Below are 26,113 nucleotides of genomic sequence, written 5' to 3'. Positions count from 1 at the left end.
GGGGTTTTCCCGGTGGCAAGCCGTGCTGGTGATCCATGCTGTGTTCCTGCCTCCTGGGTCACTCCGGGGAAGGGTGCAGAAACCCAGTCCCATTGTGGGGTTAACACTGTGATGTTTTGGCTAATTTGCCACGTTTCTAGCTCGGGTGTTAAATCTAATTAGCGCATTAGTGCTGGCTTTCCCAGCTGTAAAACAGCAGGGAAATCCCTACTAACACCAGAGACAAATGTGTGAGTTGCCTCAGCAGCTTCCCCCCTCCCTGTGCCCCGGAAAGCCGGGTTTCACCCCAAACCAGAGCACAATGACGACGCACCGTCCCTCCCACTGCCGGGAAAACAAACACGGGTTGTGGTGTCGAGCGGGAAAGCACCCTGGAAGTACCACTGGGTTCTCAGAGTTTGTTTTACTTTGTGCACAGACTTCGAAGAGAAGTTCACAGTGGGTTTGAATCAGTGCTGGGAAAGAGCAAAACTGAACCCACAGCAACAGTGAGCCGACCTCTGAAATCGCATCCACCACTCCGTGTTCCCGCGGCACCTCCACCAGCCCCTCCTCATCCCACCTTAGAACCGGGTGAGCATCCCCCGTGCTGGATGAACTCCCTCCCCACCACGGAGAAGGGGGATTTTGTCTGCAGCCCTTGCTGCTGCAATGGGGGGGTTTGGGCTCTGCACAGCCTGCGGGACCCCCCCTCTCCCTCCACATCTGAGGTGCAGGACCCCGGGCACACGATGCTGCCAGCAACAGGCGGAGGAGACAGCGGCCCCCCCTTCCCAGGGAATTTTCCTCTCTTTCCCTTTGACTGCAACGGATGAGCACATTTTTAAGTACAGCATTAGTGCTGTCTAATAGCCGGCTTGCTCCGGCTGGGAAATCTGAGTCGCCCTCATTGATTTCACAGCAGCCAAATGCGCGGACACCAGGCGTGCCCAGGGGACGCGCAGTTCCTCGGGCACAGCCTGCCCCGGCTTAATGATTTCTGCCAAGCCACAGAACACTGTGGAGCCCTCCCTCGCTGCGCACAGCCCGGCACAGCTTTGTCTTCTGGTGGTACTTTTTTCCCGTCATTACCAGTGCAATTCTATCGATGTCTGTATTGCTGGCTATTTAATTATTCCCTTTTAATCCCTTCACGCAGATGAGACATAAAAGCAAAGGCCATTAGTGACTCTGGAGCGATGTGCACGGGCATTAGCCCGGCGGGCAGAGTGAATCCCAGCCTGGATCGTGCCGCCCACCTACCATCTCCGTGCTGGACAACCGTGTGGGAAGAGGCATGCCAGAGGGAACAGTGCTTTAAATAGAGACAGTAAAGTGGGAAAAACAAGGAGGAAGGTGTCAAGGATGCCCCAGGGCCTGTTTCCACCCTCCCCAGCCCGCACTCACATGCACCCGTTGCAAGAAGCAGACAAGGGCTGAGCACCCTCAGTGGGTTTTTCTGCTCAGCCCGTATTCACAGCACCCAAACCCTGCTGCCACCCCCAGCACCCCTCAGGGGTGCCTGCTGTGTTCCTGCTGAGTTTCAGCTGACGAGCTCAGGTGGAGGGAAAGCAAAAGACGTTTGCTTCTTTTTTTAGACCTGAACGGAGAAGTTGTACAATTTCAGCATATAAATAATTGAAGGGCTAATGTGATCTCAAACTGAGCACTTATTAAATGGAAACGTCCCTGTCGACAGATGAATTCCTGTAAATTTTCTTTGGTTGAGCTCAGATGCCCATTTTGTGCTTCGAAGCAGATGAGGTCACCCTGGCTGGATAGCACATGCTGTGCCTGGCAGGGACCTGGGCCTTTGCAAAGGAAAAAAAGGATAATAACAATCATAGTTGCAATAAAGGACTGAGATTTTAAAGGCTGCAGGATGGCACATACAGCTGAGTGCACACATTTGCTCTCCCTCTTTGTCAAAGACCCAAAGAGGGTTCCCTGGGATGTCCCCAGGCAGCTGGAGATGTCCCTGGCCACGTCCCCGTGTATCACCCCAGGGACCATGGTCCAGCAGTGTGGGAGGGATGGAGGGGAAGGTCAGGACCCCTCCCAGACGGGCAGCACAGAGCTGCCCCCAGCGTGCCATCACCTCCCCCCACGCTGCTGCTGTGTTTATGTTCTTTCTGCCTTCCTTCAATTATAATTAATAGTGGCTCATTATCAGGAGGGGACCGTTTATAAGATTCAATTAGAAGCCATTTATTTTAATGCTTTTGAACACAAAATGAGTTTGATCTCAGGAAACATTTCATTAGCATAATCTTCCCATAACAAGATCATCTCCTGAGCTTGACGTATTTACACGCCGGTACCAGGTGGAGGGACAGCGTCCGAGCGGGCGCAGCCCTTGGATGCCCATACTGGGAGTGGTGAGCAGGGCATGGCCTGTGCCCTGCAGCATCTCCCACTGCTCAGGGAAGGGATCAGCAGTTTTGTGGGAGCTCAGCTCTCCCCTGGCACCCGCTCCCCAACACCAGCACCAAACCCACGGCTCTCAGAACTGGCTCACCCTGGCAGGCACCAGTGTGGTCAGACTGAGCTACCAGCAACGCTTTGCCCTTGACCAAACACAACCCAGGGGCTGATGGCAAGGCTCCCACTGACCTCTCCAGCTGGAAGCCAGCCTGCTCCAGCAAACAGCTCTCAGCAAAGCTGTGCCATGGCACAGAGAGGGAATGAGATCATTTTATTTGACTGTTCAGCTTAGGAAATTTCGTCATGAAGCAGGAATGAAAACTTGTGTCTACTCCAAGTCAAAATGCTCAATACAGCATGGCCATTTTTTTCCCCAGGGATAATCATCTCTGATTTGTTGCCCATATGGAAGATGTATTGGTTTTCCATACACCGGATGAGTTATACATTTCATAAGCTAAGCTGTCCATATATTCAAAGTAATATGATATCATTTACTTACACTTAAGCTGCATAGTGCACCACCACGTATTTTGGGTATAAAACTATGCCATGAACATATTTTTAAATGCTTGGTCTTTATCAGAGCCCTGTCTGGAGCTATTGCCTTCCAGAGAATGATGCTCACAGTGTACTGCCACATCAGCTGCAAAACAGACGGATAAAAAACCCCGACCCTGCCTCAGGCACCGAGCCCTGGCAGTGCCTGTCCCTGGGGGGAACAGTTTGGTTTCAGGGCACAGGGATACAGGGCTGCAGAGTGCAGAAAAGCTGTGCCTTGGTTGTTGGATGGAGAAGGAGCCCCCTTAGCCCAGGATCTGTCTGACCCATCTCCAGGCTGGGCTGACCCTGGGCTCAGACACCCTTTCCCAGGCCTGGTACTACCTTCCTGTTTAATCCAGGGACAGGCAGGTTGTAAACAGGCAGGGACTGAGGTCCCCAGATCTTTGTAAATGAACAAAGGATAAAAAAAAAAAAAAAGAATTATTTTTAGAGCATTGGCATTGGAGAGCAGGCATAGGCAGTGCTCTCACTGCTGGCCCCTCTGCTGCCCGGCTTGGGCACTGGGCACAAAGCCAAACACTCCCTTTCCCAGGATCACGTTTTAAAGCTGCCTAAAACACCGGGAAATAAATTCTCCTCCAAAGAAATCTCTGGTGTCACAGCTCCAGATTATCTGCTAGTGCAGGAGGCAGTGCTCAAATATTTTAAATGTATGGGCCATACGTTCTGGGAAATATAACATACACAGCGAAAAAAACATTGCCTCCCATATGGGCTTGGAGAAGCTGCGGATTGCAGCGCACAGAGCCAGATGGCCGGTAACTCAATGCAGCTGAACACAAATCTCTGGGCCAAATTCATCCCCACCACAACCACCCCGAGCCCAAAAGGCTTACGACATCCCTCAGCTCCTCGCGTTTGACTCCTGCAGGGTGGGAGTTGTCTGCCCATGGAAGCCGGTTTGTGACAGATAGCTGGAATCGGGGATCCACGGCTCTTCTTCCCACTCTGGTGTGGGGGCCTGTCCCCCCTCCCAGAGGTGCTGGAGCAGCCCTGGTTCTCTCACTCCTGGCCTGGGAATGGGGTGGTTTGGGGGAATTAGACAATAGATTCAGAAGCACCTCCTGGTATAGGCTCTCCCTTACTGGGGTGTCAGATGCTGTGGGGGATGATTTGGGGCTGACCACGTCATGTCACGTCACCACATCCTCCAGCTCTGTGCTACTGGACACCCCCACCTGCACTCTGTCACTTTTCTCTTTTCTCTTATCCTCGTTTTGGTCAGGATAAACGAACAGAAAAATCTGGTTTTGTGCTTAATTTGCCGCAGAGCTCAGGCAGTGAACAATCCACGAGCAGCCCCTGCAAACCCTCGCAACACCCACACCAGAACCACACAGCCCCTGCCCAGTGGTGGCACAGGGCCGTGGCGGGACCTGGGCAGTGCTGGCATGTCCAGGTCACCAAAATTGCTCCCTGAAAGTCCCGGCTGTGCCCAAACCCCGGAGGGGCAAAGGGGTTCCTGCAGCCATGAGAGCAACAGGCACCTCCCGCTGACAGCACTCACAGTGGAATTAAGCAGCTAATAGCACACAGGGATGGAAACCCAAGATCTTTCCCAAAAGGTGATGAAAACACTCCTTGATACCACACGAGATGTGTTCCAGTTGTTACACCGTTGAACAACTGGCTCAGGAAGGAGCAAAGGCTGGAGCTGGGGCTCCCCAGCTCCCTGGGGATGCCAAAACTGCTGGGACAGGCTAAATCTCCCTCCACCTTCACGTCACTGTTTCCCCCGGGAAGCCGGAGTGCCCGGCGTGCTGCATCCTGCCTCGCAGTTTGCCATGACTCACCCACGAGCCTCCCCATGGAAGCACCAATCCTGCTCCTCTCCCTCGGCTCTCCCTGTGTTCCTGTCCTTATGAATCATTAGCCTGCAATAGGGACACCAGATGCAAGCAAAGATGAGTCATTTGAAGGAGGTGAAAGGAAAACCAGACTGGCCACACATTAAAACTGCCCGTAACAATAAAAGGATTGTGTACATAAATCACTCTATTTTGACTACGATGATCATGCTTCGCTCAGAACACGTCTGCTTGTGAAAAAATGCCAGGCCAGAACACTTCCAGGGACGGGGCAGCCACAGCTTCTCTGGGAAAACCGTTCCTTCATTAAAGCCTTTGCCTTAATGAAGTTGAATTTAACCCAGCTCAGGGATGGAATGGGTCCCTTGATGCAGCGCTGGGGTGCCCAGGTGCCATCCCTGAGGTGCACGGGAGCCCAGGTGCTGCTGCAGAACCAGGTCCCTGGGCTCGGGGACACACACCACGACCCAAAGAAAAACAGCCCATCAGCCCTGCCGGGAGCTGCTGCCCCAGCCACGCCTGCCCACCGGAGGGAAGGCAGAGCTGCAATCACAGGAATAAAGACAATTTAGTTTGTGACACAGATGCAGATTATTGCCTGGGTACGGTGTGATTAGAAGGGCTTGGTGCCACCCCAGAGGGGAGGCAGAGAAGGGAAAGGGAGATGCTGCAAGAGAGTCTGGCCATGCATTTAAAGAAGCACAAGCACAGCTTCCCTCGTTAACCCAGCTCCATGGTGGGGCCAAGGGATTTTATGGGATTTTATGGAGTCTCACGAAGATCTGCACCCTGGAACACCCCTGCAATCCTGGAGAAGGGGAGAGGGGATGAACCCCTTGATGTCCCATGCCCTGCTCAGAGCTGTGCCAGCAGGGCCCTGAGGATCCCAGCTGGCAGAGGGAGCCCTGGCAGTGCCAGCCACCACCATGGTTCTGCCAGCTCATCCTAAATTGTTCACATTCCTCCCCTACTCCCCAGGCTGCTCCTCTCTGCTTCTCCAAGGAACTGAGGGCTGCTTCTTCCCTGCCCTCCCCAGAGCTGCTCAAGGAGCTTTTGCAGCAGTCACAGAGAAAGCAGAGAATGGGACAGGGATGGATTAGGGCCTCCAAAGCAATGTAGACAAACACATCCTTGCTGAAAATTATATCCTTCCTCCAGCTAACAAAACCACTAAATGGGAGAGATCTGCCTGTCCCAGACCCCACAGCTGAGCAGATGTGTGGGGCACGGCTGTTTGCACCCTCAGCAAGGCAGTAAATACCAAAGCACAGCCCTGCAGCCCTCGCCTGCCTCCTGCAAGGAAAACGCTGGGAGCAGAGCCACTGCCAGCCAGCAGGATGCCAGGATTTGTGTGTACCCAGGCTCCTACATGGGTAAGACAGAAAGGAAGAGGATTTTGAGCAGCAGAGAGAGGTAGAGAGAGCTCTGAAATCCCTCTGGCTTCACTTCACCAAGGTCTATGTTTAACCAAGCCAGCTCCCTCCCTGCCAAATGCAAACATGATCCTCGGGGGAATAACAGAGCAAAGAATTTGGATGAAGAAGCTCTGGGGGAAAAAAAAAAAAAAAAGAAAAAGGAAGACATCCAATAAATACTTAAGGGAACAACTGAAGAAGAGATTTCCAAAAATTCAGAAGCATAAGGGGTTGCTCTTAGGGGAAAGCCAGTTTGAGCATTTCCAGGAGCCGCTGTTCCAGCACTGTGCTGGAATGCCCCTGCCTGCCCCAGCAGCCTCCCCTGCCCAGGAAGGTTGGCTCTATTTCTGAGCATCCCCAGCTGTTACCCACCAACAGAAAACACAGAAACCACCTCAGGACATGTGCAGCGCTTAAAAAAAAGACCCAATCTATCCCGAAGAACTCTGGAGGTCCTTCACCATGCGATCCTGCCCTCCAGGCTGAGCAAACCTCCAGGAACCCCCCGACGCCGCCTGCAGGGCAGCCCATGGCGAAGCCTCGGCGAGTGCAAGCCCCTGGGGACAGCAGACAGACTTAATTACCTATTTTCCTTCCTTAATTTTCTCTCCCTCTGGTTCTCTGTTTCTAGACCACAGCCACTGCTCTTCCCGGTGGCAGTGGGATGTGGTGGTGTCCTCCCCTACAGCCCCCCCCCCGTGCAGGATGCTCTGTCTGCTGAGCACACGAGGGGCTTTGGAACATCAACATCCACCCCCGAGGCTCATCCTCCATCCCCCCAGCTCCCAGCACTGACAGAGACAGATGGGCACCAGCCTGGGGGTCTGAGCAAACAGGAGAGGGCGAGGAAAAGGGAGTCTGCCCTCGCTTTTATTTGCCTGGCAGCAGGGTCACACTGGGGGTTTGGTGCACTAGCTCTGCGCCAGTCCTGACTCGGCTGCCCCGGTGCCATCCCGGGTCCCCCCACCTCGCAGCACCCTCCTGCCTCGCGTGCACCCACTGAGCAGGCAGTAAAGACTGTGGAACACATGCATTGAATAAATTATGCTGCTGCAAGATTGATTTAGCTGCGTGGTCCTCCAGTGGTGCATTAACATCCTATTAGAGGAAGGAGAAAAGCCTCTCCTTCCCCCCGCCAGGATGGAGGAGCTGTGAGCAGCCCCACAGCACCGTGCCTGCTCCCCTTGGCAAGGCCAGCGACAGCCCTCGGGAGGATGGGAAGGGAGGTTTGCTTTCAAGACAGCTCTGTCCAGGTTCCTGGGTTTTCCAGATGGTTTGGCTGTCTGGGGATGCCTCTTGATGCCTTTCACAGAGCGAGCCCTCCCTGAAATATGGGAAATGGGAACTCATGCTAAAGTCAAAAAACAGATTGCAGGAGACTAGGAATACAGATGTGTCAGGAGATCGAAGGGTGGCTTTCCCCCTTCACCACTGTGGTTGAGGGACTCTTTTTATAGCCAGAATATTAATGCAAAACAAGCCTTTCCCAAAACGTCTGAAGTTGAGAACCTCTTTCTGCAGCGGAAATTGCCAATTCAATGCAGGATACACCTATGTCCACAGGAGATGGGAGGCTGGAGGAAAACCAGGGAATTCCTGGGGAGGGGATCCCTGGATGAGCCGTGGCCTCCAAAGGGATGTGCAATACTGCAGATGGTTGTTGTAGGTCCCTTCCAACTGAACTATCCCACCCTATTCTGCCCTGTTTTATCCATCACCCCTGGAGCCATGAGTCCCCACAGAGACCTTATTTTGCACCCCCAGCCCTTGGAAGACCTCCATTTCCTCGAGCTGTTTCCAGGGAGACTCTGCCACTCCAGCACCAGCCCAGCAGGGAGGAGAAGGCACGCTCGCTGCCTGCTTTAAACAAGAAAATCCATACATGGTAGGGAAGTTTGTAAAAGGCAGAATCATTTCGATCTCAGATAGAGTCAGCACGTGATGGAAAGAATTTCCCCATTGGCAGGGCATGAGAATCAATTTAAGGTGTTTACACAATGTAAAGCTCCCAGTGTATAATTATCATTTTATAGTCAATCAATTGTAATTCTGATCCAGAGCACAGCACAGGAAAATTAGCATTCAGGAGCACCTTTGATAAATTAGTGAGGATTACGGAGTCTGTGTTTGCAGAGATTTTGGTCTGGCACTAGGGGAGGATTTAAAAATGGCAAAGTTTTTGCTTCTGCAGCTGAATACACATGGGACTGAGGAATTTAAAGCTGTTTAGTTCTGGAAGAGAAGTAGGATTAAAGCTATGGAGAGGGCAGGGATCTATTCTGTATTTGATTAGGAGTTTTATGATGCAAAGAAGCTTTAGGGAACACTTCAACTCTCTGTGCACAGGATTATACACATCACTGTATTAATTATTAGTATTAGAGTAACACCTAAAAACCCCAGCAGCGTGCAGAGCCCTCCTGTTCCATATATCTTGTGTTTGAGCCAAACCCAGCTGAAGTGACCCAGGATCTGAGCTGATCCCTGGGGTCTGGATATGGCCCCTGGGAGGGATGGCTGCACCCAGTGAAGGTGCTCAGGGGCTTCCAGGGATCCCTCAGTGCTGCTGTGAACCAGGGCAGCCCCAAACCAGCCACAATTAGAAGCTGTTTTCTGAGGAACAGTCAAATAAGGATGAAATTACCTTGAATCACCCCAGTGCAGCCACAAATCTTTCCCAAAGGAAATCTCAGACAGGGGGTGATGAGTGTTTCCAAAAAAAGACCTTCCCTGCAGACCTGATGTCATCCCTTGACCAGATTCCTGCAACAGGTCCATGAGAGGGGATGCAGCATTTCTCCCTGCCCAAGTACCACTTTGCAAAAAGTCAAAGCATCCTCAGCAGGGGGGGAAAGCCAGACCCTCAAAAGGTTTGGTGGGCCTGGAATCAGTCAGTCCTTGGTGACAGGGAAGGTGAGACACACTTGGTGCAGATGGAGAGATGCTCCCAGGACCCCAGCACTGCCTGCCTGCCTGCCTCACCAGATCTCAGGGACGAAATCACTCCCAGGAAACAGCAGAAAATCAATCCAGTGAAAAGAGATGTTTTTCCTGCCAGGGGAATGACTTGCCCAGCTCACAGAGTCTGCACATGGAAAAACAGCTTCCAAAAGCTGCTGAACTGAGAAGCTGAGGGTTGGGGTGGCTCCCAGCAGGAGATGCCCAGAAACTGGCAATACCCCTCACACCCACTCCGCATCCACCTGCCCCTCCAAGTCTTTTCTTTGGGAAAAGGAAGAATTTGGAAACCCCTGATCCCAGAGGAGCCAGGGAGTTTCCAGGCTTTCCTCCCCTGACCTGTCCCATCACATGCCTTTTCTTAAGTGCCTTTTAGCAGCACAATTAATAGACAAAAATGAATGGAGAGGGGGAAAAAAAGCAGCAGCAAAAGGGGCCCAAGCAGCAGCCGGGTGCAGGGACTGTGCAACCAACACTCCCTCACCAGTTCCATCCCTGGAGAAGTCACTGGAGTTGGGATGCAGGGAAGGGAAGCTGCTCTGTATGCACAACCCACCCCTCATCTGCGCCGGCTTTATCATGGTAATACCGGGAGCCCAGTCTGGTGGCAATAATCTCCTCATTCTCTGCCATTTCCTCACGGGGGTAAAGATCATGGAGCATTAACACAACGGATGTGCACTTTGAACCAGAAGCTGTTCCCTGGGCTATAAATCAGTGCCTGCCACTGCAGCACAATGGCCCTGAAATTAATTACCCTGTCGCTTTGCCAAAGGGAAAGCGCCCTGCGCCGCTGCGGATGCAGGCACCGGCAGGAACGCAGCCCTGGGGACGTGCCCTGCGGTGGCTGGAGCCACAGTTTTGGACACACATCTCCCTCGAAACCTTTCTGGCCATTTGACTATGCCTTGGATGGTGTGTCCCTCCTCCTCATCCCCATGATGCAGCTGGAGCTTCAGGAGACCAATGAAAAGGTGGGTCGTGGAGCCCAGTCGTTCACCTTGGGGTAAATACCCATGGGTTTTGTCCCTGTGCTGATCCAATGAGCTCTCCCAGACAAATCTGCTTTCCACAGGCTTGGAGATGGTCTGCAATATACAGGCCAGATTTACAGGGAGTGCAGACATAAAGAACAAGCTGAGAGCCAAAAAGGGTAGAGAAGGAATGTGTTCTTTTCATTAAAACCTACAAAACACAAGACATTTCCAACCATTCTCAGATTAAAGAGTCATCCACTCTTTTTATACCTTTCCCATTGTTTCTTGAAGAAAGGGAACTGGGAAGACACACCAGAGGTCTGAAATCTGGGTGATCTCTGGGTTCCCAATAACAGCTGGGACAGTGTTGTCTCAATTTGCCCCTCCACGTTCACCACAAAATCTCCCACACCATGAGATGCTGCTGCATCCCCACAAATACACGTTTTTCCCTCTGACCCTTCTGGCTGAAGCTCTCTGCCAGCAGACAGCCCTCAAATAACACATAGACCCCCTGACCAGCTGGCACTTGGCAAATTCCGTGCCCAGGAACCCAAGGAGCTGCAGCGGATGTGCCAGCAGTGCCAGGCAGGAGCAGTACCCAGCGGGAATCCGGCTGAGTGGAACGGGGTTACCCTTGGGCTGCTCTGGGGGATGCTCTCCCTCCACACCTCCTGCTGTCCTATGAGATGCTATTTATGAGAAACACAAACCTGCTTTCCCTTCCCCACAGCCAAAAAGGTCACATCAAGCGAGTGGTGAAGATTTCCAGCTCGAACAGACTGTTCGGGGGTTGTTTGCAGTAAATTTTCTGGTTGGTTTTTTTTGGTTTTTTTTACATCTTGAGAACTGGCACAGCAGAGCCCGTACACAAGACCTCGTCTCACATGAGACACAAGACAGAAAAATGCAGTTGGTGCCTGGTCCATTCAGAGCATCCCCTGCCTGACTTCCAGATCCTCCTTGGACCCACTGCAAGCTCTCACCCCGGCTCCTCCCGTCTCGGCCTCGGTGCCAGGGCTGGCAGTGCCACCCGTCCATCTGCACATCCCAGCAGGACGGCTGCTCCTCTGAGACAGCAGCCGTGATCAGGAGCCGAAAGCATCACTGCTTTTGGGAGCCACAACAGCAAAATTTATGTGAAAATGAGACCTAAAAACATTGGTGCTAATGGAAGGGAGAGGTTGTATAGCGCAAATAAAAATACGATCCAAGTGATGCAGAGTAAAATGGCAGCATCCATCAGCCCTGAGATGTTTGCTTGCAAAGGAGAGGCTCTGCCTATTAGTTTCACCACCATTACAAAAGGGAAAGGGGAAATTACAGCACTTTTTCAGCATGGCTTCCTTCCCGCCTGCACAACCCATCCCTCTCTGTACTGAAAGGTGTAAAAGGACAAAGAAAGATGAACCGACCAACCAAAACACAGGCCACAATAAAGCAAGTCCATTTATTTAAGAGGTATTTACATGTTAGGAAAGAAAACTAAAAGTATTCTGAAGGAGCAGCAGGTTTTAGCTGCTGCTCCTCTCTCCATCCCTGATTCAGCCCATCACTGACAGCTTAATAAATAATACCCTGCATCCCTTTGCACCTGGATGAAACCTAGTTAGGCAATTCCTCTTGGGAACCTCCAGCTCAGCTCTGCTGCTCCATGGCACAGTGCTTGCCATAAAAAAAAAAAAAAAGAAAAAGAAAAAGATTTCCTTGGAAAATTAGGATAGGAAAGATGGAAAAGCCTGAGAATTCACCGCAGCACAACCTGCCAGGACACATCAGCACCAGCTCCTCCATCAAAATACATTTTCAGGGCAATTCCCCCAGAAAAAACCTCTCTCCCTGTCATTTGCTATCACAGCATTAATTATTTCTATTCTGACACTCCGTAATTGGGACAGAACCCAAAGCATTTTGGACTCTTGCGGGAGAATCTCTAATAGCTGTTTATAGCTGATACGTTAGAGTGAAAATAAAACCCCTGCGCTCAGCAAGGCAAGGAACATCTCGCCTCTACGTTACCATTTTTAGCTCCCCAAGGTACACGAGCACTCGGAGGCAGAGCCTGGGGAAGGGCCCACTTGTCATCCTTGGAGTAACTGATAGTGATGGAAGAGAGAAAGCCCAAGTCCTACCTGTCTGTGGGGACGCTGTGGCTGTTAGAGCATCCTCACAAAAGAGATCTCACCTTTAAACTGAGCTCTGTTTTCTTTCTGCTCCTGGTCGCACATTCTTTGGTGGCCTGAGCTGATGCGACCGCTTTACAAATCACTCTTTTTACTCTGAAGGTAATTAGACCCAAAAGGAAAAATCCTCGCTCACCACTGAGTTGGTCTCGATGATCCTTACAGGTCCCTTCCAACTTGAGATATTCTACAATTCTAGAAGAGTTCTTGCTGCTGGAGGCATTTTTAGGGTCCAGAGGTGCTGTTGCTTCCCAAAGCCCTGTCTCCTTCTATCCCTGTAGACACCCTGTTCTGCACCTCAGGACTGATGCACCTCGGAGCAGCTCCCAGACAAGCAGAGCAGGAAAAGTACATTTTTTAATTAAGTAATTTTGGCTGAAGTTTTTATAACCGAAAGGCCCCAGAACAAGAACAAAAGCTTCCTTTCAGGCAAAATAAATGTTTGATGAGGTATTTAATCAAAACCAGCACAACTTTGAGGGAAGGGAAAAGGAGTTGTGCCAAGAGGCTGTATTGATGTGTTTTGGAGGACAGTAGGTCCCCCTGCTCAGGTCACTCGGGATAGGGTTCTCTCTCCACCAGGACAACATCCCCGAATGTCCTGCGACTCCCACCCCACCACTGTGGTTTAACAAGGGACAAATCATCAAAACCTGGGCTCTCCTCAGACATCTACAGGAGAGCAGAGCTGGTCCCAGGGAGGTCCCCACTCTCAGAGCTGCTGAGCCCCACCAGCCCCTCACCTTCCCAAACCAAGGCTGCTCCTGCCAAGTCCCAGCTCAGCAGATGAAAGCAGGGAGCTGACTGTGCTTAGAGGGACCTCACACCTCTTCATCCACTGGAGAGGATGCTCCAGGCCCCTTATCCTCTTCAGCAGGTGACCCATGCAAGCATCACCTCTCATCCTGCCCTCCCAAAACCCTGGATCAAAGACCTGCCTTGAATATATACATTACAAATTTTTTTTTTCTAATAATAAAACATTTAGTTCTAGGTCACTAAGCAGAGGAGACGGAAGATGAGAGGGAGAGCTGCTCTGATCTCTTTTGCAGCTTTTTATAGAGAAATGTTCTGCTTAACTGCCTTGCTGGAAAAAAAAACCTGTCCACAGTATAAATGGGGACTGGCCCTCAGCCAAGGCCGCCCGGCTTCAACCTGCTGGTGTTATCAGCTCTGGGGCTCACTGGTAGCCAAAGGTAAGTAGTAATTCAAAGGACTGCTGTAAAAGCCCATTTTCCCTGGCTGGAAGAGCTGGATATTCACAGGAGAGCTGAAGCAGCCCCAGAAACACCCATCTGGGGCAGACCCCGAGCGAGGAGATGGGGAGGGAGGGGCACAGCCCAGCTCCAGCTGAGGGGAGCAGACCCTGGACCAGCATCCTCCACAACCAAAAGCACCACGGGGACAGGAGAGCCAGCTCAGCCCTTTTCCGTCCCCAGTGCCCTGGATCCATGCAGAAAACCAGCACAGCTTTCCAGTGACACAAAGTCTCCCTTCTCACAGGAGTTATTAAGATTGGAAAAGACCCCCAAGATCATCAAGTCCCTAAGCACACATCTGTATGGTTTTTGAATGCTTCCAGGGATGGCCACCTTGCTTTGCCCCAAGTCTCAGTGTTATTTTGGGAATAACACTGGAGACAGAAAGGGAAAGGGAGTACAAAGCCAGCAGTGGTATTTGGCTGGATTAAACAGAATAGGAATTTAAACTACTGGAAGTTCACATGCTCCTACAGCAATATGCTGTAAAGCTTTACACACATTGATTTAGAAAAAAAGCAGTTTGCTTATTTTTTATTCGGCTTTATGAACCAATAAGAGAGCAAAACCCAAGTCATTACTGAAAAGCCGGCGCTCACGTAAGCCTTACAGAAAATGTCTGTCTCGTGGCTTGATAGCCATAACAAAAATGATTAATAATCTGCTGCAGACACTTATAATTGCGATAGCTTCCTCTTGTGAATTTAAATAGCTTTCTTGAATTACTGCCTTTGACATAATCAATAAAGCTGAGTTATTGCTTTATCAGCCAGATCTGTATGGCAGGAAAGAAACAGAAACCTGGGGAGACAAAATCCCCCCAAAAATTCAAAGCCAGGGGGCTTGTCCCCAGCAGGGCTGGGCCACTGTGGCCCCAGAGCCCCTCCAGGCTTATTTATATCCCTTTAAACAGACCTGACAGCGAGCTAGAGACAGAACGGGAACCCATCACAGCCCAGCAGCAAATATTTAATGACTGCTTGTAAACCCAACAACATGTTTAACTTTTCCCATTCCCTATAAAAGGGTTCTTATTTAGCCTAAGAAGCCTCTGCAGTTAAATATAGGGTCTCATGACGTGCCAGGGTTTCAGGGGGACACGGGGAGAGTTTCCAGGCCAGGATTTCCATCCTCTCCATGTGGAACGTGGTGTGAGTCTGTCCCAGGGTAACCCACTCCAGCAGCACAGGGATGTGTCGTTTCCCTGTCCCCAAATTAAACTTTTCACCACAGCCAGCAGTAAGGAGAAATATTGTGTTTTCAAGTTTCAGATAAAACTCAGAAAGTCAGAGATACGTTTTTCCCCTCCTCTGAAGAAAATAATAGTATTTCTTTCTAAGGAGCAGGAAAAAGCAAGAACTCATTTTGAGCTGTCAGGAAACTGCACTGATTTGGCAAAACCCTGCTTTAATCCAATACCCTTCCACACAAGCTTCAAAGACTGAAGCAAAGCATTCCAAAGCCATCAGCTAAATAAATTTAGGGCCAGAGCAGGAGACCCAAGGAGATGCTGTCCCATGCCCCATCCCTCTTGCCTGGCCAACATGACCAGCACAGTGTCTGTTTCCCCTCTGCCTGCAACAACGGCTCAGGATGGGTTTGAGCAGCACCAGAGCTCCCCAGAAGCTCAGCAGTGCTCTGGGGACAGATCCAGCTTTCTGGCCCCATCCCACTCTGGTGGGAAGAAGCCTAAAAATGAGATCAGCTAAAAATAATCTCCTTGAGGTCAGCAGTGTCTTGGGGAGCAAATGGTCTTGCAGAAGAGAGAGGTTTCCGTTTTTGAGGCCAAACTAAATGTTGACTTTTTATTAGATTGGGTGGTTTTTTTAGAGCTCTTATCTCTTTCCCTGACTGGGGATAGAAACAACCATGCTGGTGAGAACCCAGTTTCAAGTTTGGCTACCCATCACAGACAGATAATGTATTGACAAGATTTTCTGGTCAGATAAAGGGATTTTTCTTGTTTTCAAATTCATGCCTTTGATAGGTTCTTTGAAGTGCAAAATATTTCCTTTTAATAAATGCTGCACCATTTTAGCACTAGACTATATTTTTTTCTATAAGAATTCTCTGCTAGATATGCCCAGAAAGCAAAAACACCCCCAAAATTAGGGGGAAAAAAAAAAAGTCCCCTGAGGTTAACAAGGACTTCCCATAACTCACTCTGAGTCTCTGCCCTAATGGAGATGGATGAGTCACAGGTGGGGCCGCTCTGAGAAAATCACATTTTTCATTTTGATAGCACCTTTTAACAGGAGCTCTCAAAGTGCTTGAAAACCCTTTAGTGCTGCTTCCCAGGCATGGGGCATGGAAGGAAATTCCCCTTGAGAGAGCAGATCAAGGCAAGCCTTTGGGTTTTGTTTTCCCTCTGCTCGATGCAGCAAAACCCCAGCCTGATGCCATGACAACCTCATGGGTGCAGGACAGGAGCTCACACCATGCTCTAACATCAGCATCAGTGTTGCCCTCACAATGTGTAAAGAAATTCCCAAGCTTACCCAGGATCAAAAAAAAAACCAACATATATATAAACAACAACAACAAAAAATTCCCACTACGTTTTGCTTCATCTGTGCTCTCAGCACCATGGAGGAGCACAGATGAGGAGCACAACAAATATTTCCCACAGGATCACTTTCTTTTGAAGAGATAAATGAGCAAAATCTTTTTAAATTGAAGACCAGAGAAAAGTATAAAGTGGGATTTTCCTGTGTAGGAAAAAGCATTCCTTTTTCTTGACTACCCAAAGCATGCAGCTTTTTTCCTTGTCACCTTAATTCCCCAGTCATTTCCACCACATGTTGGGAAAAGCCTGGCACAGCAGGAGAGCACCCACCACGCTCCCCGTCACACCTCTGGGGGGGGGAAAAGGGGATTAACACACATAATCAAATCCCAGTTTTAGTGGAAACCTTTCTTTAATTTAATCAGCATCACGGATATTACACTAGCGACACGTTAAGCTAATATACAGGAACGCCTCTGCTGAAGAATTAAGATGATTGAAAACCAGGGGTGACGCAGTGGAATTGCTCGTGGAGAGGCTCAACAGCTGTCTGTGGGTTTGTGCAGCCCCAAGCCCGGGTGGTGAGTCCCACAGTGCCCAAGGAGCAGCACACGGATGGGACATAAGGCTAAATTTAGGAGCATCATTCTGGGGAGAAGCAGATTCATTCTCTTACAAGGGGGTTAAGCAGTGACACAAATGGGGCATGAAAGAGTCACCAAATGCCTCTACTCATGTGAGGTTTGGGTTCCATCACAGGTGGATGTCATAGAATCATGGAATGGTTTGGATTGGAAGGGACCTTTTAAAGCTCATCTCATTCCAACCCCCACTGCCATGGGCAGGGACACCTTCCAGCATCCCAGCTTGCTCCAAGCCCTGTCCAGCCTGGCCTTGGACACTGCCAGGGATGGGGCAGCCACAGCTTCTCTGAGCACCCTGTGCCAGGGCCTCCCCACCCTCTGAATAAGGAATTTTTTCTTAACATCTACTATAAATCTTCCCTCTTAGTTTAAAACCACTCCTCATTACCCACCCATATAAAAAGCCACTCTCCCTCTTTAAGAGAGGAGATGACCAGACCTCAAAGCTGCCAAAGTAACTACCCCAAACACATGCTTGGTTTGGTGAACATGATTGCCTGTGCCCCAAAGCAGCTCCTGCATTCCCAACACAGCCTCAGGAAATCTCAGGAAATTAAGAAAAATAAAGAGCCTCTTGCAGCAGTGGCTGCTGCCACAGCAGCTCTGCGGGAACAGCAAGTGCTGGCAGCAGAAGGCAATGTTCCTGCACTAACACTGCAGCTCTGACACCTTCTTCAAGGGCAAAAATGAAGATAAAGTTCCCATCCCCAGCCCAAATGATTGCTGATGGCAAGGGAAGGCACAAGAGCAACCTGAAAATGCCTGGAAATGGGAGATGCTCTCTCAGAACTGCTGTGCAGACTCGTGCTGGGCTGGATCCTGCCTCACGCAGGGTCACCCCAGCTGGGAGCCTGCGATGCTCCTTAACCCCCTCCATCCTGGCTTGTGCTCTCCCAAGGGAGGGCTGTGCCTCAGCATGGCCTCTTGGCACCGGCAGCCTCCCTCTCTTCCTGCCCCCACACTGTAACTTGTGGGATTGTGAATTTTCACTTCCACAATAAAATGATTTAAAAAACAGAGGGGCCAGCTCCTGCTCTCAACTGCACAAAGGAAATTCCTGCCTGTCTCTCAGGGGCTTTGCATTATCCGTGCATCCGCACTGGAGCTGCTCCCACCATCACCTTTTAATCGCTTTTGACTCTCACTTCCTCCAGCTCCTCATTCAGCTGCTTCAATCACCAAATTTCATGATTTCCTGAGAGCAACGACAACTATCAAAAAAAAATCTATTAATGCTGAAAATAAACCTATTTAAGGGCTGCAGCTATGGGACTCAGTGATGCAGAGCAGCAATGGAAGAGCCAGCAGAGCTCCTGGCCCAGGGAAAACCCTTTGAGTCCTGGGCACATTGGCCAAAAATTATAACCACAGAATTCGGAGAGTGCCACGATTCCTGTGTCATGGCTGTGGAAGGCAGCAGGCAGGACTGGAGCAGGGGTGCTGTGTGCATCAGCCCTCCAGCCTGGATCCAGCTGGTGCTGCTCTGGGATGGAGCCTGCAGTCATGCCAAAGCCCATGAAGGATGTTAAAATGATTGCTGCTGGTTTCAGTGATCCCAGCCTGGCTTTGAGCAATGCAGTGTAAATAGGGGTAATTGGCTCTTTGGGGGAGTTTTTGCTCTGAATTCCGAAGAAAAACAACTGCCTTGGCATCCCACACCAGGCAGGGGTGTAAATAATCCTCAACAGACATGAGAACATCCCAGGGACCACAAGGCACAACCCCAGGGTTAAAAACTTGCTCTGAGTAAGGGAAAAGCTTATGATGAGGAAAAGAACTTGTGGGCTTTTAGGCACAGATCCAACAAAGGTGTGGTAGGGTGCAAACTGAAGCAGGAGCCCTCCAGCCTCCCCCTCTGCCTTTTCCAAATGGAGTGAAAAACCAGTGGTGAGAAGAGCCAGCGAGCTGGATTTAAGAGGATACCTCTGACCTCATGCACTCCCCTAATAAAGACATCAGCCGAGGATGAAGGAGGAAGGCAGGGGCTGAATCCAGGCCTTGGGGATGGTTAAGGAAACATTAGCAAGGGCTGGAAAAGCCCCAAGCATGGCTCCGGATGGAAAATCTGGAGGTTGACACATTAGGTTTCCTGTCGCTGCTCCACGTGCTTCCTGCTGCATTGCCATCATCTCTGGAACATTCCCATCTCCCAGGCTGCAACACACACGTGTGCCAAGCAGGAATCTTTTAAACAACCTCAGCACCCAGGTGCAATCATACATGGAATTATGGCTGGAGGAAATGTGCAGAAATGACAATACACAGAGCGCTCAGCAGATCCCAGTGCCAAAACATTTCAAGGAGTTACAAGCTGTAGGAAGGGGCTTTTCATAGAGTAAGAATTATCCTCCTAAGGGTCATCAGGGATCTGGCAGGTCAGCACACACAGACAGCCAGGCAGAGCTCCCTGGTCAGCCTGTTCCTGGGATACGAGCTGTGCTTGGAAGAGCTGTCATGTAACAAGCACGTCTCCGTTTATTAATATATATATAAACATTTTTGCTTGAAGTTTTTACAATCACTTTAGTAGCAAAAATGTTAACGGGACCTGAAGATTTGTAGAGTTTGACTGTCTGCCTCAGGAGGTCTCTGCAGGGTCCTGCTGGGGCTGTGACTTTTGTTTCACATCCTCCGTGCCCCCTCCGTACCCACACCAGGGCCACCGAGGGCTGCCACAGCTCCTTCCCAACACAGTCACCCAGGGGCCTCTCTGCTCTCACAAACACACCTGAAAAACCTGCAAATAGCCAAAAGTCCAAGATTTTGGCTTCTTGGGACCCAACAGGTCAGTGCCCCTCTGGTTCAGAGCCCAGCAGAGTTAAGGGGATACCTAAAAAAGCAATGTTTGGAAGGTGAGGTTTATTTTTTTAAACCTCCAAAGATCAAAACACTTTTTCCAAAGCTTGGCGCTCTGACTAGATTGTGGGGATGAGGGAACAGCAAGGTGGCCTTTGCAGCCCATGGAGGAGCCCTTGAAGAACACATGGGCTGTCCCAGAGCTCCTGTCACCTGGCCAAGTGTGGGAGAAAGGAGAGGCAGCGTCTGCTTGGTGACTGCCATCTCCCATGGACACATCTGCAATGGGAGCCATTCCTCCAGCAAACACCCACAGAACTCAGGCCACATATTTAAAGCAATATGTTTAAAGGCAGCATCTAGTAACATTAAGAGATTCTTGACAAGAACCAGTTTCTGTCTCTTGGCTCATTGCACCAAGTTTGTGGGGAGACTGAAGATATCACCTGCTATATAAAGCACGATATGCAGCTTAATGGCCAAACCCCACAGATCTGGCCTTCAGCTGCCTCACCCACCCATGCTCATAGAGCTTAAATAATTTGCTCCCTTTAATGTTTTTATGTGAACAGGCTTTCAGGCATGGCAGAAATCCACCATGAGCAAAGAAAAGGAGAAGGGGACAGGGTGAACAGACTTGTTTTCTAAACCCAGGAAAACCTTGTTTGCAATTCAAGATAAACAGGCACCATACAAATAGAGAGCCAAGTGATGAATTCCTGGCTTCCTGCAGCTTTGGGATCTGCCCTGCTGCAAGGACATGCTTGGAGCCAAGCCCCTGACACCCCAAATCCATGCTGATTTTGGGGAGCACATTAACCCTCAGACCTCTGCGGAAACACAGCTCTCATGATACACCAAAAATCAGGCACCCAAAAATAAAGGCATGAAAAGCTCTTTGATTCCCATGGAAAAGGAAGATTCAGCATTTAGACAAGCCTCCATGGCAGCCTCCCGCAGGCCACCCTGTCCCAGGAGGGTGGGAAGCAGCCCCTGCCAGGGCTTACACCAATTAATGGGGAGCAGAAATACAAATTGTTTAACCAGCAGCCGAGGTGCTGAGGGACTGCCGGGAACGCCGTCCATCTCCCCCAACACCCAGCGGCTCCAGGCTGACAAGAGCTTAATTGCAGCTGGGGGGAGAGAGGAGCCGGTCCCGCTCACAGCCGAGCTGCACATCCCCCGAGGCATCTTCCCCGGCGAACGAGCTGCTTATTTAATAATCTGCCAGAGTCAGGCACGTTCCCAGGCCTAGGAAACACCTCTTCATTAAGGGGAGGGAAAGCAAGAGCTTTCCCAGCTCCCCAGCCACAGCCGGGCTCCCACCAAAACCCCTCGCCTGTGCCATGCAGAATGTTTTGCTCACCCAGGGCACCAGAGTGTCTCCAGTTTTCAGCCCTTCATCGTGGTGTTTTTGGCAGGCAATGAGTTAAGAACATCAGTGCCACATCCCACCGGGTGTTTGGCTACATTAGGTCGTCCCCCCAAGACCCCTGGAAATGTTCAAAGTCGGTTTGGACAGGGCTTTGAGCATCCTGGTCTAGTGGGTGCCATCCCTGCCTACGGCAGGTGGTTGGAACTTGATGGTCTTTAAGGTCTGTACCAACCTAAACTTGATGATTCCATGATCCCAACACAGCCAAGTCCTGCTCCCATTAGCCATGGGCATCCCTCCCTCACAGCTGCCACTGCTTGCACAGACAAGGAGGGGAAGCCAAGGGAATTAAGCCATGCAAGATGCATTAGTGATTTAACAGGGGGAAGGAGAAGACTGCAGATAAACCTTAATGATATAAATGTAACCTATAATTAACAGTTAACATGCAGGGAAGATAGCCCTCAGATGGAGTCGTTGCTACCAAGGAGAAACGTGGTCATTTATATTCCATGTGGGTCCAGGAGCAGGCGAGGAAGCTCCCACACACACTCGCATGTGTAAATAACAGCTCCTTCCAACGAGGGAAAGAATTTACAGCAAACAACATTCTGTGTGCCTGCTCAAGTATCTTATGTTTAAATAATAGGAGCTAAGTGATGCATTTCTGCTCAGGCACTAATCACTGCCAGGGGCCCGCGGCTCCGTTAGGGAAATTACCTTCTTCAATCATTTAGGACCATCTACGGCTTCTCTGGACCCAGAGCTGTTCCTTATTTGCCTCAGTGCTCTTCTTATTCACGCATGGGTTTTTTGGGGGGAAAAAAAAAAAAAAATCAGAATTGAGGATTTAAGAGCCGATGTGTGGGTTGTGGCCAGCCTGACAGCTCTAGGCAATGCTGGGAGGGAGAAGATATCATTTACCACCTCCTGTCCCCCATCCCAGCCTGCAGCACAGCCCCGAGGCCTGGGCAGCACTGCAGTGACCTGCCAGTGTGGGCAGCAAGGGCTGCCCAGAGCAGAAATACATAGCAGAGCAGTTTCAAGCAAGTGCAGCAGTGTCTCTCTCCTCTGCAAGCACACTCAGGGCTTCCCTTGCCAACCCAAACATTATTCTAACTGTGAAACCCAGACCGTAATCCCTGTCACGGTTGGAGACCAGCAGGTTTTTATAACCAAAGCTGGAAAACAAAAGTCCAACACTTAGTTTTAATGCATCACAGCTTTGCCCTAACCAGGTAAGAGAGGGAAATCCTTCCCCGAGGGCCCTGTGAATCACCTGGAGATGGCAGATCCTGGAGCTACCAGCCAGGGGGTGGAGAGGACACGTAACTCACACGTGCTGTTAAGACTTGTACTTTTCCAACTACTAAAATTTCAAGTAGGCATTAAATATCTTATTGAGACTATCAGCACATACAATTTGTGGTCATTAAATGCATTTCCTTTATGTTTCCCCGAGGCTGGAACAAGCCTTATTTTCAGCTCATTTGCAAGAAAACTCTCTGAAGACTGTAATTTACCTGCTACCAACACCATAAATCTTTAAAATTAGTTACTTAACTGTTTGCTAATGACCATAGATGTGTTCACTAATACAGCTACTTTTTAATTAGCTCACAAGAAGAAATTCGAGCAGAAAGGAATGCTTGGATTTTTTCTGATGGAAGTCAATGCTATCCCAAGATAATTGAGACAACACTAAAGGGTCCATCCTCCTTGCCACTCCAAACCCAGCAGTTTGGGGGCAATAACCCCATCCAGGCCTGGATACCTGGATTCAGGCTCATTTCAGCATTCAGGGCTGGCAGCACACACAGGCACACCAGAGCAGCACATAACCTAACAAATTAAGGAAAAAGTGGGATACTCCTCCTATGGGCAGGCAGATGGGAATGCAAACAGCAGCTTGGGCCAGCACAGGGACCAGGCACCAGAAGGACCTGGAGAGAGGCGATGGGAGCAACAGAGTTCCCCTGAGCTGTACTTCCCCCTGCATCATCCCTTCCCCCATTCCATCCAGAGCTGGCTACATATTGGTACACTCACCTCCCGCACAGGGCAACAGTTCTGCCTGAATTCCCACATTTATTCTTAATTACCTCATGAAAAAGTCAGATATATTGACTGCCACCTGTTCGATACATAATTCATGTGCCAGGAGAAGCAATTTCCAAAAGTTCACCTTGCTGGATCCTTCCAGGGGAAGGGAAGGCAGGTTTTTTCCCGGGTGTCAGCAATCACATGCTGTTAGCAGAGATGGATCCCTGCATGTGTTACAGGGGCAGTGGATTTCCAATCACCACTGCAAAACACGGGGGCTACAAATATTAGCACTGGGAGGCATTTTGCAAGGCAGACATTTTAATTTAAATCGATGAGTTATTGATTCATTTTTCATGCGGGAAGGAGAGCTCAGTGTGTATTTCTGCCACTCGATCCGTACTTCTGATGACCTCAGGCATAGAGTATAAACCTGATGTAAAATATTTCCTTTCCTAATAGGGAAGCTTTTATGGCCTTGGACCTGAGTGAGCAGAAAGTCATCTGGGAAAGGATGCCTGACTAGGAAACCATGGCAAGGAAGGTAATTAATGTTTAGCGCATACTCTCAAATTAGCCTATCCCTGAATAGGAAGGAAATGAATCATGAGCTGAACTTTTATATAGCCTCAGGGTCTTCTCAGACACTTACAAAATTTCCTGGTGTACAGGAGCTGATAAAGGGCTCAGATCCCCACGCCTACAGGCTTGGGAAGGAGCAGAATGAAGCCAGGAGGGAGAGACCTGTCACCTTTCAGGAAGCCACCCTATGCCTGGCATTTGCTTTTGGAAATAGGGAAGCTGGGTGGGGATTTTTTGGGGAGTATCTTCATTAGGAAGCTCAGGGATCACAAGGAAAGCTGGCTTTTGAGCTGTGACTTGAGAGCACAATCCCTCTGCAATTAAAAAAATTACCAAGATGTTGTTGATCCCGGACACTTCCTGGTGGGAACCCACCCCACTCCCACCAAGAGCTCCACCTGTGTTTCAGGCAGGGTCCCCAACCACGTTCAGCTGCACAGGGCAGGATGGGGAGCTGGCACCTTTCCCTGGCAGCGCAGAGAGGGAGACAACTGTGGATACAACATTATCTGCCTGCAGCAGGAAGACTCCCCAGCTTTTGCAGGTAAAAACATCCCCTTTCCAGCCATTTTGCCCTTTCCTGAGATGATTCTCCAGCAATGGCTCTTTTGTATCCCATGAGTTTGTGCTCTCTAACCCTAAAGCCATCACCCAACATTAGCATCCAACCGTGATGCCATGGGGGACAAGGATGCCCATCCAAGGAACAATTAACCACAGCCACCAAAGACCTCGTCTGACTGCCATCTCTCTCAGAAATCTGCAAATGCAATGAAAATAATAGCAGTGCACCCTCGCTGTGGAACAAGCTCTGAAGGGAAGTGGTTTTCCACAGATTTCCATGAGATACCAGCAGGTCCTCGCCTGGTCTGCATAATTGCATTCTTTGAAGTCTGGCTCGTAAACCAGCAACAACAAAAATCACTTTCATGTCTCTAATAAAGCAGAACTATAAAACCATGAGCCAGCTTCCAAGGAAAGCTGACCTGTGCGAGTCAGGACAGCAGCCGGGATTCGGACTGGCTGCAGCTGAGGAGACTGGGAGGAGATGGAGAGAACAGCAGCCAAAGCAAGCTGGAGTGGAGGGGCTGTGCTGGGGCAACACGAACCCCTGCCCCAAGGGCTGTGGCATTCCATACATGCTGAGAAATTTTTGCAGTACCCCTTTTGAAAAATACTGTGTTTCAGCCCCAAAAACAGCTCCCACATCCCACCTTCGGCTGTGAGCTGGGGAAAGCTGCGTGCAAGTCAGCTGCCTCCTCCGGCCTCATACCACAGCCCACATGGTGTATCTGGGTCCTGGTGAACACCAGCAGGAGCTGGGCACCATCAGGATCAGCCCTTTCTGCTGCACCAGAGGGGTCTGAACTCGGAGAGCAGCCCAGGTGCCTTCTGCCCCCTCTCTGTGCCAGCCTTTGGGGACAGATTGGCTTTCCCCAAGTGCCGAGCAACACCTCAGCACTCCTCTGCAAGAGTGAGCTGCCACACTGTGATGAGCAGTGCAGAAGATTCTCTGCTCCTGGGGGCACAGCATCTCAGAACCAGCCCCCTCACACCATCCAGGAGGGTCCAGGCACCACGGTGGCCTTTATTCACCCCCAAATCCTTTTCCATAGAGAGGAATAAGGTCTGGGGAAACACTTCCCCCAGCTGCCTGATGAGAGGTGCCAATGGCGCAGCCCTGAAAAAGTCCCTAACGCAAAATCTTCTGCAAGAGCACAGGCACAGGGAGCTGCTGCACTCAGGCAGCCTCAGCCAGGTGTTAATCAAGGCTTTTTGGTGAAGGAGACATCTCATCAAGGGCAGTTTTTCTCCTCAGCACGACAGCAGAGCAGCAAACAGACACCAGGAGGTTTTTGCAGGTGAAAGGAAGAGCTACCAAACATCATCTGGATAATCATTTCAGGGATGTTTGCAGAAGAAACCCTTCTGGTAATATTAAATGATAAATTATACGCCAATAACTTCCTCGGCACCGATCAGAAGGCATTTCAGAGACGAGCAGGAGATGGGGCCAGTCCTGACAGTGACAAATTGGAAGTGCCGGCAGACACACCGCCCTTCCCAACGAGACGGTGAGGAAATGCCATGTGTCAGCATTTACAAATTAAACCTGTGAGGCTGCCGCAGCCCCGCCAGACACCGCCGGGGCACAGAACAAATTCCTCTGAGTCACTCGGGTTCAGAGGCGGCTCTCTCCGAAATTAGGCTGACTATGGGCTCATTTGCAGAGGGAAATGCAAAAGCCACAAATGTTGTGCACCAGTGTCCCTAGCTGGCAGAAGGGCTCTGCTTTTAACCCCCTGCTTTCCTCTCCACAGAGCTTCCCAAGGGACATGCCTTGGGAAATGCATTTTGACTGAGACCCTGCCTTTGAGGATTTGATGCTAAAGGACATTAAAAGATTTAGCGCTAAAAAAGACACTTCAAGCCCAAAGCTCAGAACATTGCTCCCACTGAAAGAGTCAGAGATGAGCCCCAGGTCTCATCCCTGACAAAGAACAGGGGCGCTTCTCATTGTAGGCTCAGCGTGGGAAACTTCAGGATTGTGATTAGACAAGGAAAAGCAAGAAAAGAAAATCCAAGCTGTGCTGCTGTCA

This window comes from Corvus cornix, chromosome 15 (genome assembly GCF_000738735.6).
Source record: "Corvus cornix cornix isolate S_Up_H32 chromosome 15, ASM73873v5, whole genome shotgun sequence".
NCBI lineage: Eukaryota > Metazoa > Chordata > Aves > Passeriformes > Corvidae > Corvus > Corvus cornix.
The sequence above is the reverse complement of the archived record's forward strand: the minus strand, read 5'-3'. Positions refer to the sequence as shown.